The 19,358-nt window shown below is 40.6% G+C and overlaps 1 protein-coding gene and 1 long non-coding RNA gene across 5 annotated transcripts in view; one reads left to right on the top strand and one right to left on the bottom strand.

The window, feature by feature from the left end:
• The window catches only part of LOC124154514, a 270,506-nt gene that overhangs the window by 130,112 nt on the left and 121,036 nt on the right, over positions 1 to 19,358 (top strand). The gene's annotated exons all lie outside the window — the stretch shown is intronic.
• LOC124154576 lies at positions 2,056 to 5,838 on the bottom strand. Its single transcript, XR_006863964.1, has 3 exons — positions 5,784 to 5,838; positions 5,601 to 5,695; positions 2,056 to 2,551 (listed from the first exon to the last, which is right to left on the bottom strand). It is a non-coding gene; the product is annotated as an uncharacterized LOC124154576 (long non-coding RNA).

Genomic DNA, 19,358 nt, shown 5'->3' on the forward strand with positions numbered 1-19,358 from the left:
AAATAATCATTCCAGCAAGGCATAATTTGCTTCTCAACAACCAGAAGTTGACTCTCCACCACATAACCCTCCCTGCAGAAATGAAAATGTTGAGAAAACAACGAGTGAACGTATTTACATTGTACGCGCTTTGCGCGCATCGGTGTATTTGTTTTGGGGGCAAATTCAAATACACCGATTTAAAATTAATGTCATGATCAGCGGTAATAAAGTTAGACTTCTTCGCGTTTCAAATCTTATTTAACGTTGGATCACCAGCAGAAATCGCTGTAAAATTTCTATGAATAAAAAAATAAATATTCATACATGAAACATGTGTACTTACTTTGTTTACATAACTTACAGCTGATGTCCGTGAAGCTTCGGAGATGTATGGCGTCAATCAGATTTTGCGTTCAGCGTTCATTGAGGCGAAAAAGGCTTCTGTATTCCTTTTCACTCAGTTCAAAGGCGACTCCTCTTCTCCTGAAATTACGCTGTGTTCTCTCATCAATTAAATCCTCGGCATCAAAATTCTCATGTGCGTACATTAACATCATGAAGTCCGCCATATTGTTTACTTGGTATCCATCGTAGTCAATCCTTCGTAATCATCTCGACCGATGGCTACCGAGTCAGATAATTACGAAGGGTTTTTACGAGTGAAATTTTTACGAGTGATTCAAACACACCAAAATTCCGAATCGCTCGTAATTGTACCCGTAAGCTTTTTAATCCTAAATGAAATATTTACAGAAAAGAGAGAGAGAGAGCTCCGTTTATATAGAAGAGCGACTAACTTTGCATTACTTTCCTCGATTTTGCCTGCAGCAGAATTTGAAGAGCCCTCGAATAGTTCATATTATCAGCTTTCTCTATTGTGTGGTATTTTTTAAAATTAAATTTCAATGAAAAAATTATCTGTGACAGCATTTTATCAAAATATTTAACAACTAATCACTTAAAGATATCAGATTGATTGATTCAAATGTAGTTAATGATGTATGGTATTTCAATTATTAAGTATAACTATGGACTGCAATAATATGCTTCCGGTTACTTACCTCTCCTTTCATTATTTTTCATTCGTATTGTACCAAAATTTCCAGAGTTCTCAACACGATTAATTACTGCTACGATTAAAAATTGATTTAAAATTACTCATATCTATAAAGTTATAATTGCAAGGAATGCTTTTGCGATACATAAAAGCAGCATTATTTGTCTCAAAATTGGGCGTGTTGTTTGAGTTTGTCATTGTATGTGGGGAATCATTATTTGGTAAGCATACACTGAAAGAAAAAATTGGCTGTTGTATCCAATAGTTGGATCCCACATCCAATTTAAATGGTTGCTATGGCCCCATCCAGTTAGTTGGATGAGGGAGCCATTTTAAATGGCTGGGTGAGAAATGGTTGTGACAACCAAATCGTTATTTCTCGAATATGTTTATTCCACGATAGATCATTATTGAGTCTAACCCCTAGATATTTCACAGATTCAACTGCCTTTAACTGCGTGTTCTATGTAAAACTTACTGCATGTTTCTGAATTTCTATTCTATATTCTATTTCTAACAGCATATAGTAGTATAGTTTGTCATTATACGGGACGTTTCTTGGACGGTGTGGTGTGCATGTGGGAGTCCAAATGCATGCTGCATGCTGGTGATTGATCACCCCCTGCCAAACACCCTAGAGGTGGCTCGCAGGGTAATTTGTAGATAGATAGATGTAGATAGTTGGATACCACAGTCAGCGTCGTTGGGTCTTACGTCCATCTATATTGGATGCCTCAACCTTGCGAAATTGTTACCGAAGCGTTTAATGAATGGGTAATATTTCATATTATTAATAGTGCCACCATTTGAAAGTAACATTATAATATCCTTTCGTGGTACTAATTCCGCCACTTCCGACGAACATTAGAGTCAGAAAATGCACTTTTTAAAAATAAAATGTTTACTTAGAGTAAATTTTGGGGTTCATAATTTTTACTGCAACTTGTTACCTTGAAGACTTACTCACCTCGAATCACTATCATGAGGAATTGAATGCCATAAATAATGCAAATAGGTTAAATGATATAAGAAAGCAGTGGTCTTTAATAAAACGTATATATTAAAAAATGAGGCAACTTTTTAAAAAGAATCAAATTTTCAGGTGAAACATTTTGTTACACAATATCTGAAGGCTGCATACAATTCTGCTGCAATAGTCCGGCATTCTCACATAAATTACAGGCTGAAAAGATATTAAGTTTTCAACATTGATGTAGTTTACTATGCTGGTTTCAAGAACTTCGTAAACATAAAAAAATTGTCGAAATCCAAGGTGTGCAGAGCTTTGTAGACGAAACACTCAATCATTTTCGTTGGAAATTATTCTGTCCACTTTTCCAAATTCAGGAAGGCTGAAATCGTCGAAACCAACTGCAACACATTTTCCACTTCGGTAACGAGTGAACTTCCTTTTCACCCAAGGCACCTCAAGGCAAACTGACACAAACTCACAAGGAATTTTCCTATAAGTTCACAGTGTCCATCAACACCTCACAATCTTCCACTAAGGAACTGAAATAAATATATAAAATATTTACATAATTAAACTAGCCTTTATGTTTATTGGTTATACTCTTTTGCAATTAGTTACCAACGTTTTAAATGAAAAGGAAGCTACTTTCTACTCATAACTTAAGCTATTTATACAGTACATAAATCAGCCGTAACTTCTTGACATGTAAACATCAAGAATAGCTAGATCAGGAGAAAAATTATTTAAAAATTCTGTGGTATGTTACACCTTGTAATATGGATACCATAGTATATAGGTCTATATATCCTCGATTTGAGTTCTAAATTTCGTGATACACAGCTCTATATTGCAGTTCATACGCATTGTAACGTTTGATATTATGTTTATGTTTTGATTCCTATTATTTATTTGATGTTTATATTTGGATTGTTGCCAATAGAGTATGTGCACATTTTTGGGAAGTGATCTTAAAAAAGAATTTACACCTCAATTAGGCTAAATTCCGAGTCTGAGAATAGAGAGGTACTTTTTAAGCGAGATATTAATTATTAAAATTTGCAAAATTAATGATGCGCTGAAACACCAGTCGGCCATATTCTCAAGGCTGTGACGTCATTTTGTTCGACGTGTTCTCAGACATTCCTTGTTCTTTAGGGTGAGCCCCTCTACAGCGTATACTGAGTTTGGAAAGAAGCCATGGAATGCCTTATGAACTAGATTTAAAGTGTGTACATGCCATCATCTACATCTTTTAATTCATTTGTTTCTCGGTTACGCTGACGACAAGACTATCAACTTTTCTACCTCGAACTACCTAATCGTATTTCTTACGCCTCGGTTCTCGCATTTGCGTTCGTTTGCAGATTTATAGTGACATTAAAATTAAGAGACACTTAAACAGTGATGATCCTTGAAAATAGTACGACTTAATTCGTGAAAACTAAGTCACTAATTAGTAACTAACTTAGTAAGTGTACCCGTACTACTAACTAAAAAACGGAAAATTAATTTTCGATAAAAAGTGATAGTTTGGGTATTCAAAATGTTTGTCATTTAATTCCAAACACAGTGATGCTAATATTTTCTAAATCGAATGTGAAATAAGCTCATTATTACGTATCACAAGTCGGGACTACTTTTTGGAAATGCACCGCGCGCAGGGATTCCTCGCTTAATGGATAGCACAACCGGTCATAAGAAGACACTTGTACCTTGAAAACCAATAAACTTATGCTGTGAAGAAATATAAAATGAACCAATTATTAAATTGTGCTAACAAATGCTTCGAGAAGCATATTGAAACCGAATGAATGAAAAGTAATCGTCTGATCTAACTATCAAACATTTGATTTCCAGCCCGAGAGATTTCCGTCATTCATCCGGACCAAGTTTTCAATAACCAATTTTTAGACATACCTCACAAATGCTATTCATACACCTCAACCAAGAAAATGTACATCTGACTGACATATCTATGTTAGCGAACTGAAAATAACTTGTAGAAACATTGAGATAATCAGAACTCTGCTTTTGAATACATTAATTCCACGAAAGAACAAATACGTCGACTGAAAGTGCTTTTTTTTAGAAATTAAGATCAGATTACTGCTTAAACTGGACCAAAATGTAACTTCAGTTATTTGTGCTTACGTTTAAAACCTTAAATAGCCCAGAAGAAGAAGAACCCAGCTCAGTAACGGCAGTTTAATAATTAACCATGGATATTCATCCAGTCACCACGGGCCATAACTGAACATGAAAAATTATTTTTCGCGGGTCAGTAGGTTAAATAATAATAGAATAGAAAATAGTTAAATAGGTAAATTAAATTATGATCGGTATTTGAAATGACAATAATACAAATATCGATAGTTATCTACCTACCGGCACTTTTCCTTCCGTAAACCCTCGAATCGTGCTAACAAACTTTTGGCCAATTACCTAGTGTAAACAATCTTACTTAATTCACTTATGTTAGACCTAATTTCCGATGAGGTTTTTCGTCCATTTCTCTTTATTATGAATGAGACAAGACAACAAAAAAGCTCCAGTTCAACATTAAAACTTCGAGCCGAGGCATGTAGGTATAGTCCAACATAATCAGCACGGTCAATCATTGAAGCATCCACCTTCGGGATATTATTTGAAGAAACCCTCACGAAACCTGATTCCACGATAAGCACTTAAACGTATTTCCCATTACACAGATCAGATCCACCAACTTTTTCCAATGCACACGTAGTTTATTGAATCATAAACACGATCATAACACGATAAACACCTTGCACGCTGATGAGATAGACCAGAATGACGTCACATACCGAGGAGCCAATAGATGAGCGTTTTCGTCTGCCTAATATCGTTGCGAAAACAATGCATATTAAATAGTAATTATTAAACCAACTAAGCAACAATTAATGCTGTTAATCGAAAGTAATGATATTTACGATACACTTTATCGAATAAACTGCATTTCAGTCGTATTCCTCCCGAGTGCACATACTCTATTGGAGTTGTTGAAACGAGAGAGGGAATTGTTGAGAGGGAAGCCATTTACATATGAGCTGGAAGGAAGGAGAGGAGAATAAGAAATTGTGATATGAAATGAATAAAGAGGTCTCTGGAAGAAGCTAGTGTCTGATATTACACTTTGATATTATATACATTTAGGGTAGAGTCGTTCGCATAATTAGTGCATAAGTATCTGCATTTCTCTTTGTACAGTGGAACTCAGGTTATCCGGTGTGCATGAACCTGCAATTCAATCCAATTGAAATTGAAATCTAATGGAAAACTACTTGAAACTTTTCGTCAATGGATTAAATGAGAATACAAACATTTCATTCAGAACTAATGATACTGTGGTACACATTAATTAAGTTAAAATGCATTCGTTTTATTAGAAACGAAATGCGTAATTCATACGGGTAGTCATCGAAAATTGACCGGAGTTATTTTCGAGGAAACGTAAGGTTTAAAAAATACAATATCCTACCTAAGGATAACATCAACCCAAAAGATAAAATCTTGAACGGTGAAATAATATAAGAGTTCCGCATAAAAACGAAACACGATAGCCAAACTCACCGGTAAATTTTTCCACGAGACAGTTCAGGCCCCAAGCATCAAGAAAATCCTTAGCTCGGTTATCCATATCGGTTATCATCTCGTCTTTAAGTGCTCTAAGAGTATAAAAAGAAGTATTAAAATTGGAATTGAATGGCAATATTTTCTCACTTGCAAGAGGAAACTTAAAACCCATTTACTTACCTCCAAGCGCGCCAAACGTGTGCACTTACGAGTTGTTTATAATAAGAACTGTTTGGGAGTCCGTCTGTCGCGTCACGGGGCCGTTGTGCTCCGCCCGAAATGCAATGCATGCAGGGCCGGAACTAGCCTTACATTTACGACGAAAATAATAAGAAAAGAGAAATGAGGGACTGGAAACCAAAATTTAAATACAGTGAAAGGAAGAAATGACAGGGGTGGAAGAAAATAAGGAAGGGAATCCCGCCTTACCTTGGCTTCCGCCCGAACTCTCCACCCCATGCGTCCGTCCACCACTTGATTCTCGTCAGAGCTTCGACGAGATAAACGCTCTTCGCCTTGAACTCAGGCGAACGAAAGCTGTCGTCTTCGCCCGGACCCAAGCGAATGAATGAATACCGGTGCCGCAGGCCAGCACCGTTCTTCCGGTGCTGCTCAAGCCCTCTTTAGGCAAAAAAGTACGGCACAAAACAAAAAAACCAAGGCAGGCGGGAAAAAGAAGAAAAGAGGGAAATTCAAATGGAAGAAAAGAAGGCATAAGGCTGTTCCGGCCCGAACATACCGCCCACCTGAATTTAGCAAAAATTCACCTCTTTATAACGAAAACTGAAATAAGCTGCGTTCTAAGTCCTATCCTAAGAGTTGGGTTTGGGATACTATAGCTTCACTTCCAGAGGCCCATCTGGAAGACTTACTACAGGACTCAGGTTAGGCCGTGGATAGGGAATTAGAAGGAATAAGAATGTTAAAAACGAAACTAACGCGCGACTAGCGAGGAAAAAAAAAGAAAATCTTACATCCGATCTCACAAGTGCTCTACCAGATATAATCCAAAATTTTCTGACTATTAATGCCTCTACCATTCGAGGTCCCCCGTGCAGAGATGCAAAGTGATAATGTTGCACAATCAATCTAGAGAGATGACTCTCTTTAGGCAACAAAACAGGTTGTTTTTGTGATTGAGGCAATGCGGAATTAATGAGCCTGCCGCCCACCCTGAGGATCCCTTGATCATCTATAATAGGAGATAGACGAGCAAAAGTAGAATGAAGACACTTGTTTCTAGAAATAGAATGGAGGACATCCTTGAAATGACATTTCTGAACCAGTTTTATGATGAGGTTAAGAGATTCGGTCCATTCAGATTCCAAAATAAGAAGATTGGATGGTCGCTGCACTTCCTTACAACCAGAGATAAATCTACGCACAAATACAACTGTTCGTATTAATTTCAAGTAGCAGGAGTACGCCTTCATCCAATGACATGAACATCCCTTTTCATCTTGGATGTCCCCTGCCCATTGCGCTTGAATCTTAACCTCCGGTAGATCATTTGCATATTTACTTTCCGAAGGTATAGATGGCCACTTTGATTCATCCTCCTTTAGAAATTCCGGACCTGACCAATATAAGTCACATAGCAGCAACTGATTTGGCATCATTCCCCTCGAAACACAATCCGCTGGATTGTTGGATGATTCAATATGTCTCCACGAAGAACTGGGAATTGAAGCCGTAATGTTAGTGATTCTGTTAGCAACAAAGGTCTTTAATAAATGAGGTGACATTCGCAACCACACCAACACAATCTGAGAATCGGTCCAGGCATATATTTTGAGGATCTGAAGTCTTTTGTCCAATAAAGATGACAAACGGGATAGAAGCTTAGATAATAAATACGCTCCCATTAACTCAAGCCTTGGAATAGATAAAGTTTTCAAGGGAGCAACTTTACTTTTAGCTGCAACTAGATGAACATTAATTTCTGATTCTGCGATCGTTCTTATATACACCACCGCACCGTAGCCGCACTCCGATGCATCACAGAATCCGATCAGTTGCGCCTCTGAAGAAGACCGTGGAAATATATATCGAGGAAACTTTATCTGCTGCAACAACTGACTCTGCGAGACAAAATTATCCCATTGATTCTTAATGACTTCTGGAAGGGAATCATCCCAAGATAATTTTTCATTCCACAGGGATTGCATCAAAACTTTAGCCCATAAAGTTACGGGAGACAAAGCCCCAATCGGGTCAAAAATTCTGGCAATGTTCGAAAGCAGCTTTCTTTTTGAATTGACCACCGTATCAAAATTGACATGATAGGAAAAAGTATCGGATTTTGGTGACCAATACATTCCCAAAACTTTTAAAAGGCAAACATCGCTCGAATCAAAATTTAAAATTGATACCCGTTTCTCCTCGGGAATATGACTTAACAATTCCGGAGCATTGCTTGCCCATTTTCCAAGAGAAAAGCCTCCTGATAAAAGCAAGGAAATTAATTGCTTTTGCAAATTTAGTGCCTCTGCAATCGAGCTCGCTCCCGTGACGATATCATCAACATATGTGTCATGAAGAAGCACCTTTGAGGCTAACGGGAAATTTTGTCCTTCATCACTGGCGAGCTGATGTAGAGTTCTGATCGCTAGAAAAGGTGAAGAAACAACTCCGTAGGTCACCGTATTCAATTCATAATCCAATAATGAGGACGATGGATCCTCTCGGAAGACAACGTGTTGATAGGTGCGATGGTCGGGATGTAACGATATTTGTCGATATATTTTCACAATGTCGGTAATAAACGCGACCTTATGCGTCCTAAATCCAATTAAAAGGTCAAAAATGTCCTTTTGAAGTCTGGGACCAGTTTCTAAGACGTCATTTAGTGAATTACCGAGTGATGTCTTCGCCGAGGCATCGAAAACAACACGTATTTGACCGCACTGAGAAGCATCCTTAAACACGGCATGATGGGGCAGATAATACGATCCGGGACTCGTAGACCTGGACATATGTCCCAGCGACTCGTACTCGCTCATGAATTTATGGTACTCGCCTTTTAAACGCGAGTTCCTTGACAATCTGCGCTCCGTGTTCATCCAGCGCGTGATAGCATATCCATGAGAATCTCCCAGAGTGGGAGGACATGCCTTAAATGGCAACATAACTTGATATCTACCGTCAGACATACGACGATGCGTATTTTGAAACCCTACTTCGCATTGCACGTCTTCAGGTCTCGGTAGAATTTCGACCTCCACTTCTTCCACTTCCCAAAACCTTTTCAGTTGATTGAGAAGAAGTGTCTCCCTCTTACCAATAGCCAGCGAAAGTACCTGAGAAGGATTCTGGGGGGCAATGGTTGGATAACTTCCCATTATAACCCAACCGAACACAGAATTCATAGCTATCACATTTGCGTAAGACAATGATTTCCGCCCACCAAGAAGAATCCTAGGAAATAAATCCATGCCCAATAACATTTCTACGGGGGCCGGTCTATCGAACTCGGGATCTGCGAGACGCAAATGTGCAAATTTTTTGAAAAGATAGAGTGGGATAGGAGTTGTTGGAAGTTCATTTAAGACCTCCGATACTACAACCGACCTCGTGGTCAATACGGGGGATGACGTATGTCTTGGAGATAAAGAGCATAAAACCTGACCGTTGGGTTGCTGCAGGGGAACATGCGCTAAGCCAAATAGCTCGCCCTCGTAAGCGGAGATGGGCAAAGATAATCGCCTTACCGCCGAGGACGAAATAATGGATAACTGCGAGCCCGGATCTATTAGAACTCTGATACGCTCCCACGCCCCATTACTAGCCTGAATCAAGACAACCGCTGTGCCTAGAATAGTCGAATGCTGCCGATCACTCCGAGTGCATGACGATATGATAGCAGGGGGTATGGATGAGGTGGTAGATGTTTTTGACAAAGAAATACCCTCTTGACTATCGTCACGCAATCCGGTGGAAACCTTTCCTGCGTCCTTCGCGCCGACTGTGTTCCCGTCTTCGGCAGAATTATGTAAAGACGTGTGGTGATAGCGTTTACATCTTTGACAGCGCATACCTCTTGCTTGACACTTGGGAGCCCAATGACCCGGCCTTAGGCAATTGAGACACAGCCCTTTTGACCGCACAAAGGTTGAACGTTGATTACAACTCATTTCAATGTAACGTGGACATTTAAATAAAGGATGCAAAGAAGAACACAATGGGCAATTATCACGTTTCTCTGAATAATTAGACATCCTTGAAGAGGCTTCATTGGCTGAAACTGGCAGAGAAAATTTAAATCTACCTCGAGAATTCGTGGAGGTAAATTTAGAAACCGATCCACTTGATGTTTGCAGAATTTTAACTCTTTTCTTTACAAAATCAATTAGATTTGTTACAGAAGGGAACATGTTTCCACTCAGCGATCCTTCAAACTGGGATAATATCTCAGAATTCAAAACTCGAGCGGCTAAGCGGAATAAAATAAATTCTCCCAAATCTGGAATATTCAGGGTCCCTAAAGCCGCATACATTTCTGCAAACGTTGTCACGAATTGTTGTAACTCTGCTTGATTATTAGAAATTTCTGGAAACAACATTTTGTCCAAAAATGAAAATCCAAGAATGCGAGGATTATCATAAAAATCGTTTAATTCTCTCCAGGCGGATGGATAATGAGCTTCGCCAAAAGGTACAGAGGCAATTATTGCCAATGCCTTACCTTGGAGAGAAGATTTAAGATAAGAAAATTTTTCAATGGCGGATATATCATTCCGGTAATGCACCACCGATTTAAATATATCGCGAAAAGCGGGCCATTCAGAAAACAACCCCGAAAACTTCGGAACATCAATGGCTGGGAGTTTACATTTTTGGGATTGCACAGGGGCTTCCCCGTCCACATCGCTCGTGGACGCCCTCAATCCATCAGAAACAGACAAAATAAAATAATACTTCTCCTCGAACTCCTTTGCCAAAATGGAATCTATCTTATACACGTCCGCGCGATTGCAATTATTGCAGTGCTCAAAAATTGCCAAATTTTCATCTAAAAAACCACGATAAACCTCCTTTAGACTAGAACACCTGGCAGAAAATACGCCAAAATTAGGATGCTCCCTGACTCGCCCCTGGTATTCACTCAACTGACGTGCCAAATCATACGCGACCGAAAGAGTGGCTTTGAACTGGTCCCGTTTGAATCGCAGAAGGGATAGACGCGATTCGAAATTCTGTCTCGTGGTTATTTCACTTTCTGGCATGATTGCACTAAACGCACTAAATAAATTAAAATAAAATAAAATAAAGCCTAATGATTTCCAAATCTGTCCCGGGTTTCGGCACCAAAAAATGTCGCGTCACGGGGCCGTTGTGCTCCGCCCGAAATGCAATGCATGCAGGGCCGGAACTAGCCTTACATTTACGACGAAAATAATAAGAAAAGAGAAATGAGGGACTGGAAACCAAAATTTAAATACAGTGAAAGGAAGAAATGACAGGGGTGGAAGAAAATAAGGAAGGGAATCCCGCCTTACCTTGGCTTCCGCCCGAACTCTCCACCCCATGCGTCCGTCCACCACTTGATTCTCGTCAGAGCTTCGACGAGATAAACGCTCTTCGCCTTGAACTCAGGCGAACGAAAGCTGTCGTCTTCGCCCGGACCCAAGCGAATGAATGAATACCGGTGCCGCAGGCCAGCACCGTTCTTCCGGTGCTGCTCAAGCCCTCTTTAGGCAAAAAAGTACGGCACAAAACAAAAAAACCAAGGCAGGCGGGAAAAAGAAGAAAAGAGGGAAATTAAAATGGAAGAAAAGAAGGCATAAGGCTGTTCCGGCCCGAACACCGTCGCTATGGCGATGATTGACGCAGAAGCGATATTAGTCGCCCTTTCCATCGAGTTGGCTGTGGGATCCAACTGTTGGACGAGGGATCTCTTCGAGATGGGTGTGGGGACCAACACTTGGACGGGATGAAAGCTTCTCGGGTTTCCAACCGGGTCAGGGTCTGCATGGTGTAGGCCGACGTTTCGTTGGGAGACTTTCCCAACATCCTCAGGGCTGATGATGCCGTTGTCGCGGTGTTTCGATATATATACCCTCCTCCTTCACCTAGGTGGTCTCTGATTGGTCCGGGATTTTTCCTCCTTCCTCGTCCTATTTAATGCCAGGTTCCAAGCGCTACTTAGCTGCAGTCCTCGATCTCTATTGATATTGTTGGGGTGAAGACGGATCTCCACGGCTTCTTTAGTTATACGGTCCCAATAGCCCCGTGTTCTTCGAGTTGGGCAGTTTCTTCCCAGTGGATATTGTGATTTTCCTGGACACAGTGTTCAGCAATGGCCGATTTTTCAAACTGTCCGAGTCGGAGGTGGCGTCGATGCTCCTTCACCCTCGTCTCAATGGTCCTCTCCAATATACACTTTACCACATTCGCATGGAATGCGGTAAATGCCGGCTGTCTTGAGACTATTAGGGTCCTTAGCTCGTACTAACTGATCCTGGAGTTTGCCAGGAGGAAGGTGAATGCTACGAATATTGTGTTTAGCAAGAATCCTTGCTATCTTCCCCGAGACCGTAGAGACGTAAGGCAGGATGGCTTTTGATGCTGGAGGCCGTTCTTCGTTTTGTTTGTCTCCTTTGTCTTGTCTAAAGGCCCTTTTAAGGGCCCTATGGACTTGGAATTGGCTGTATCCGTTGTCAATTCTTGCTAAACACAATATTCGTAGCATTCACCTTCCTCCTGGCAAACTCCGGGATCAGTTAGTACGAGCTAAGGACCCTAATAGTCTCAAGACAGCCGGCATTTACCGCATTCCATGCGAATGTGGTAAAGTGTATATTGGAGAGACGGAGAGGACCATTGAGACGAGGGTGAAGGAGCATCGACGCCACCTCCGACTCGGACAGTTTGAAAAATCGGCCATTGCTGAACACTGTGTCCAGGAAAATCACAATATCCACTGGGAAGAAACTGCCCAACTCGAAGAACACGGGGCTATTGGGACCGTATAACTAAAGAAGCCGTGGAGATCCGTCTTCACCCCAACAATATCAATAGAGATCGAGGACTGCAGCTAAGTAGCGCTTGGAACCTGGCGTTAAATAGGACGAGGAAGGAGGAAAAATCCCGGACCAATCAGAGACCACCTAGGTGAAGGAGGAGGGTATATATATCGAAACACCGCGATGAGTGTATCATTGAATAAAATTCCTTTTTGCTCTAAAATTTTGATTGCCATATTAGATCTTGGAACCTGATTTTTAGAATATACCGATGATGTGCTGATCCTGAGCGATGTCGGCAAGGCTGCCCGGAAGACGACGTTTTTATCGTTGGTTTGAGGAAGATCGCATTTGGGAATCGTTTGCTCTTCTCGCGATCGCCCTCCTCTTTCAAGACAAGCTTAACCCGAGTGAATATTTCGTTAGGCGTTATGACCGCCACCGAGGCTCACAATCAGATCTGCGTGCAAAACTCACCCCGAACAGCGAAATTTATTGTGAAGAGGCTTAGTCACTGACGGAATGGCTGAAAAGTGCCGAAGCCGAGAAAGATCGCGGGTCCCATCTAAGCTCAAAATAATCATTTTACTCAAGAGAGTGGATTATTTGTGTAAAATATGGCGCTCATAAAATATGGCAACCGCTTTTATCTCAAAAGTGTACTCCATTGCTCTCTAAATCGACATCAACACCTACATACTTCTGCTCCGCAAGTAGCCTCATTATTCATGAGGTGCGTAGTGTTTACAATAATAAATGTGTAACTAAAAATTGGATAATCTTAACGTAAAATGACGCTTTGGATTTATAGGATGGCAGCAACATTGTATTCTACTTTGTTGACTTAATGAGTCCATAAATGACCGTGGGAAAGAATAATTCCTATTCCAACCCGTTCCTTAAAGGCCTGGTTACACGGTGCATTAACCCGAACGGGTTAATGTCTAAATGTTTGAACGCGAGAATGAACGGAAAAATTCACCGTGTAACCACCCCAAAATGTACAAATGCATGAACGCGTGAACGGAAAATGGAACCTGTTCTAATTTCGTTCATGCAATCGCAAAGTTGATAACAGAGCCACCTGTTGGGAAACAAAGGAAGCGACACAAATAGTTGTTATCTGCAGGGCTGCAGGGTTATTCAGTAACTCTTAACGCGTATTTATACTGTATCGTTGAGTGCTTGAATCCTACCACAAACTCACCATTAGTGTCTACACTAATAATCATATAGATTATCCCTGCATGTATGCCGGACATACCAAGTTTATGCCTATGGTATCTTATTGGTTGTATTATGCCGGAACAAAACAATCGATGAGGTTATAACATAGGTTTCAACACGGCATTTGTGAAATACAACGGCTATCATACGACTAATAGAATACATTTAAACATAATTTACATCATACGAATTAACGGCAATTCTACCTTTTATACGTCCGAGGTGGGAATGCACTGGCCCACCACTAAAAGACGACTCACATTAGCAAATTCATAAATCGACCAGACCTCTAAACCAACATCTTTTCCATCAACAGCAAATATCTTCTTAACTTTATTAACCGTCCCGGACAAAAGTAGAACAAAGTATTAAAAATATCTACTCTCATACATCACCTACACTCGTCAGTGAAACAGATGACAGAAAAATGTCTAGTAAACACGGCTAAAAAACAAGATGCGTCTACAATTTTTCAGCCTAAGTATTAACTTTGATAACGGTTTGAAACAAACAGAGTACTATTGAGATATAACAATAAGCGAGAGATAACGAAAAATATTAAATATAAATAAATATTACTGGCACGAAATGAAACAACTTCGGCAACTACAATAAACACCACTGTTTACACGTCAGCGCAAATATATTACCAGTATGTGAAATTTCCCGGTCCTACAGGAAACAACGAAAAGGGAATTCTTTTCTGGTAGGTATCGTCTGCTTCCTACCTAATGATACTGTTTACAAATTTAAGTTTTGCGCACTGTAAAGGGAATGAACAAAAACTAAACGCCTCGCGATAAGAGAAAATGTGTGAAAACTTGTGCGAACGCATGTACCGTGTAACCGCTCATTCATGCTCCTCGTTCACGCAAACGTCCATGAATTCAGACATGCAAACAGACACGCATTCATACATTAACCCGTACGGGTTAATGCACCGTGTAACCAGGACTTAAGATATTTCTTTTCTTTTATAGTTGATATCGGGATATCCTGGAATTGTAGTGGCCTCTGGTTTCACTCGTCTCTTTGATAATGCTTTAAAATTACAACCCTGGAGTAGTTCTAAAAACTTGCCGTTGTTGAAGCGGTGTGGCACTCTGTGTTCACTCCAAGGTGTATTCCTATTTTATTTATTTTAACTGCGCTTGTTGATCCCAGTCTGCAGACGATATACATATGTATTGCATGCTTCCGCGTCCCTAAGGTTTAATGTCCTCGCATCCACGTAAGAAAAACGTTCTTTGGCGCGATTCTTTATGGTTTTCTCGTCGTACGGAGGCAGGGGGAAGGAGTTACAGGTGCCGTGCCGCTCCCCGCGGAGAGAGGGCAGGGGGGGCGGGTGCGGGGTCCGTTGCAAGGAGACGGCTGATTGTAGTCGTAGGCCACCAGCGGCAGCAACAGAGGGGGAAGGTCTTCGGGTTGGGCGGTAGGCGGTGTTGCGCGCTGTCCCTCCCACGCAATATCCCTGTGGGGAGGGGTTTGGTTCCCAGCGGGTGGGGGGGGCGGGAGGGGGGAGTGGCCTCGTATCCATGGTGACGGAGAGAGTGAGAGAGATAAGTGGGGAGGGAGGGAGGGAGGTGGCAAAGCATCCCGGGGTGTATCCAGCGAGCGCCCTCCATTTTGGCCCTGTCCTCTCCATCACCGCATTGGAAGAGAGAAAAGTCACACCACTTCATGGCCGTCATATTTATTGCTCGGAATTCGCGCATTTATCAGAATGAAAGGGGAACTAGGCCTTATTGCCAATTGAATGGGAGGGTGGGAATGACATGCTTGGTTCATTCGCAAAATGATTATACCTGACTTCACCAGTAGTGTACCTGTAAAAATTATAGTGAAGTGAAGAAATTGGAAAATAAACTTTAGCCAGAAATATAAAATGGTCGTGAAAAACCTCTAGAAAATAGGAAAAGTATTGGGGGTTGGGAGTGAAGAATCTCTCGGCGCCATTATGAGGAAATCTGGTTTTATTCATTAATTTTATTATGAAATGAATAAATGCGTGAATATTTTTCATTATTTCAACGAATAAAGTGCCTTTATTAGAGTGGTCCAACTTTGATAGCTTGTACTTAAAAAACAAAACTCAGCTAATGTCATTTGCGCATGTTTGCCATCCATGCTTTCAAGTTTCTAGGAAGATTATTATGGAGGCTTCCGCAATGATTAAATTGATGATTAGTTTTCGGGTTAGTACCGCGTCGACTCATTTTTTTCGCCGAAAATTATTCGACGCGGTATTAACCCGGAAACTAACCAACAATTTCTTGGAAGATCTTTGTAATTCGAGGTGGCATTGGGAAAGAAACTGCCCTTTCCCCTTGTCCCTTAGTTTGTGGAATTCGCTGTCCTGTGGCTTAAACTGGGTTGATACTCCACCCTAAGTCACTGAAACCATCTTTTGGCTCGAATCACTAAAGAGAATAAATTTACCTTGCAAATCTCCTTCGATCCGCATGCAGCAATTTTAAATGGACAGCCTGAAATTTGCTGGAATCTGACGTGAGTGCTAAATCCTTGAAGACTTCATTATCATTGAGGAGGCTTCAGTTCTTCACGGAGAATTTTCATTAATGTCCTCAATGAGGGCGCGTTTAACCAACCAATGGAATAGAGTTGGAAAACCATTGGAAGTGGTCTGCAGGCGGTTGCTGAGGAAGTTCTTGGTAAAAGAAGAGTCGCTACTAAAAAACCATGGATCATGCAGGACGTATTAGATCTCATTGAAGAAAGAAGAAAATACAAGGCTGCGAAATCAGAGGAAGGACAGAATCATTACAGGAGAATAAGCAACGAAATATGTCGTAAAGCGCGGAAGGCTAGAGAAACGTGGATGAAAAGCATTTGTGAAGACGTGCAAAACAATCTTAAGCATGGAAAAGTAGAGGCCGCTTATAGGATAGTGAGGAACCACTTTAAGGAAAGGGGCGTAAGATGTGATTACCTTAGGGACAAAAACGGAGAACTATTGATTGAAAACGAAGAAAAAGGGAAGAGATGGAAGGAATATCTGGAAGATTTGTACAAAGGAAGTCGCCTCAGAACGAATGCTGTCGAAAACGAGAGGGAAGTGGATGCCGATGACATGGGAGCCCTAATTTTAAGATCGGAATTTGATGCGGCTGTAAGAGACCTCAGGATAAATAAAGCGTCTGGCATTGATGACATTCCTGCAGAACTAATCAAAAATTCAGGAGAGAAGACGTTGAACCAGCTATACAAAATCATTAGTGAAATGTATACGACAGGTGAGATACCAAAGGATTTCGAGAGGAACATTATAATCCCTATTCCTAAGAAGAAAAGAGCGAATATGTGCGAAGATTTTAGGACCATAAGCCTTACTACACATGCATCAAAGATACTGACAAGAATCATCTATAGAAGAATAGAACGAAAAGCAGAAGAGTACTTGGATGAGGACCAATTTGGATTCAGAAAAAACAAAGGCACAAGGGAAGCAATATTGGCCCTAAGACTGCTCATAGAAAAGAGAATGGAAAAGAACAAGCCAACATTCGTTGCGTTTGTGGACTTAGAGAAAGCAAATGACAACGTGGATTGGAGCACAATGCTTGGAATCCTAAAGGAAATTGGGGTTCTTTGTAATGACAGAAGAATCATCCACAGTTTATACAAAAACCAAGTAGCCGTGATAAAATCAGCGCCCAGCTGTGAAGAAGCAAGAATTAGGAAAGGAGTGCGACAAGGCTGTACATTGTCACCCATAATTTTCAACGTTTACATTGAAAAAGCCATTAATGAAATCAAAGAAAAGGAATTGGGAGTGAATATCCATGAAGAAAAAATTAGCATGCTAAGTTTTGCGGATGACATAGCCGTTATAGCAGAAACAGAGAAGGATTTGAAAAATATTCTGGTTAATATGGGTAAGGTAATGAGTAGATATCAACTGAAAATAAGCACGAAGAAAACCAAGATCTTAGTATGCAGCAGAAGAGAAGAAGTCAAGACCAGCATTAAAATAGGGAGGCAAAAACTGATAGAGGTGGATGAATTCTGTCATTTGGGAAGCAAGATAACTAGTGACGGGAGAAGCAAGAAATAAATTATCAGCAGAATAGCCCAGGCGAAGAGAGCATTCCACCAAAAGAGAGACCTGCTTACAGCGGGAAACTTAAATATGGAAGTAAATAAACAATTTATGAGAACCTACATCTGGAGTATGCTCCTATACGGAAGTGAGGCATGGACAATGACCGCAGCGGAGAAAGCAAGGATAGAGGCCTTTGAAATGTGGTGCTACAGAAGAATGATGAAAATCAAATGGATCGACCGAGTTAGTAAGGAGGAAGTCCTAAGAATGGTAGGAGAGAAGAGAAGCCTCATGAAAACCTTAATAGGAAGACGAACAACCTTATAGGCCACATCTTGAGACATGATGGCCTGATGAAGACAATCGTCGAAGGACAAGTGGAAGGCAAGAATGGAAAAGGAAGACCCCGAACAAAATATATTGAACAAGTAAAGAGAGATGTGAAAGAGAAGAAATACGTAGGTGTGAAAAGATTAGCTGATAAGAGAATTGAGTGGAGAGCTGCGTCAAACCAATCCTAGGATTGTAGACCAGTGATGATGATGAGGGCGCGTTTTCATCGGTTTTTCAAATATGTCCGCAGGGCGGCGATGAATGCTGATCGATCCATTATTCTCAATACTTGAAATTCTCCTCGCGAGGAATTGGCTTAAAAAGTTTCGAATTCGACGGATCACATTATCACGAATACTAGTTCCGGCTAGCAGCCCCGAATACTACTTGCATTATTTCTTCATCAAATTCGGATCTCTCTGTCGTCTACGACGCCAGCGGTGACTCTTGTAAAAACAATTTAGACGTGCGGTGGGCAACTACTCATTCATTGACCTACTAAAGAATCCTCGATGCATCAATTGATGATTTTTTTCCCTTTCTGGTCTACGTCATTATGACTATAGTTATGCTCAGGTGTGATCGGGGTTTCCTTCCGTTCACTTTGCAGGCAGTTCCTCGATTTGATATCGTCACGCCGCCGTGGGATTCGAAGAGAAGTAATAATAATAATAATAATAATAATAATAATAATAATAATAATAAATTTATTGGATGACAGATGCAGAAAATGTGATAATGCCTCTGAGACGATACAGCACATCACAAGTGGATGCACTAACTTATCTCAAAAAGACTACCTACACCGTCACAATCAAATATGCAACATCATACACCAGAAATTAGCTCTGAAGTATAAACTCATAGAAAATGGAGTTCCTTATTATAAGTACACACCTAAAACCATCCTTGAAAACGACCACTGTAAGATTTATTATGACCGTTCAATTATTACCGATAAAACAGTCCATAGCAATAGACCTGATCTAGTAGTACAAGATAAAACTCACAATGAAACGTACTTGATAGACATTACCGTACCTAATTCGCATAATATCACTACAGCCTACACCAGCAAAATGGAAAAGTATGAAGAACTTAAAAATGAAATCAAGAGATTGTGGAAATCAGATAAAGTACACATAATACCCATAATTATCTCCGCCA

The sequence above is a fragment of the Ischnura elegans genome, chromosome 1 (genome assembly GCF_921293095.1).
Source record: "Ischnura elegans chromosome 1, ioIscEleg1.1, whole genome shotgun sequence".
Lineage (NCBI taxonomy): Eukaryota > Metazoa > Arthropoda > Insecta > Odonata > Coenagrionidae > Ischnura > Ischnura elegans.